Raw genomic sequence first — 294 nt, forward strand, 5'->3', positions numbered from 1 at the left:
CAAAAATACTGTCACCTCGATCTCGGCCGTCTGAACTTCTGATCTCAGATCAACATTATAAATATTTACAGGAAACTATCTTTTGTTTTCTCGTGATAATGAAATAATTAACTCGTGAATTCTAGAACGCGGGAAAATAAAACAAGCGCAGCTCGGCTTCCGTACCGCATCATCAAGTAAATAAATCAGGGAAAAGTAATCAGGCCATCAAAACAATGAGCTGCCAAAAAATCAAAGCTGAACAATGGCTATATTTGAGTTATGAATGATAATATAAGGAATCAAAAGCTTAAT

The 294-nt window shown here is 35.4% G+C and overlaps 1 protein-coding gene across 2 annotated transcripts in view; it reads right to left on the bottom strand.

Annotated features, from left to right (window-relative positions):
* Positions 1–294, bottom strand: part of LOC116703472 (GTPase IMAP family member 7) — a 71,904-nt gene that overhangs the window by 4,828 nt on the left and 66,782 nt on the right. The window lies entirely within an intron of this gene.

The sequence above is a fragment of the Etheostoma spectabile genome, chromosome 15 (assembly GCF_008692095.1).
Source record: "Etheostoma spectabile isolate EspeVRDwgs_2016 chromosome 15, UIUC_Espe_1.0, whole genome shotgun sequence".
NCBI lineage: Eukaryota > Metazoa > Chordata > Actinopteri > Perciformes > Percidae > Etheostoma > Etheostoma spectabile.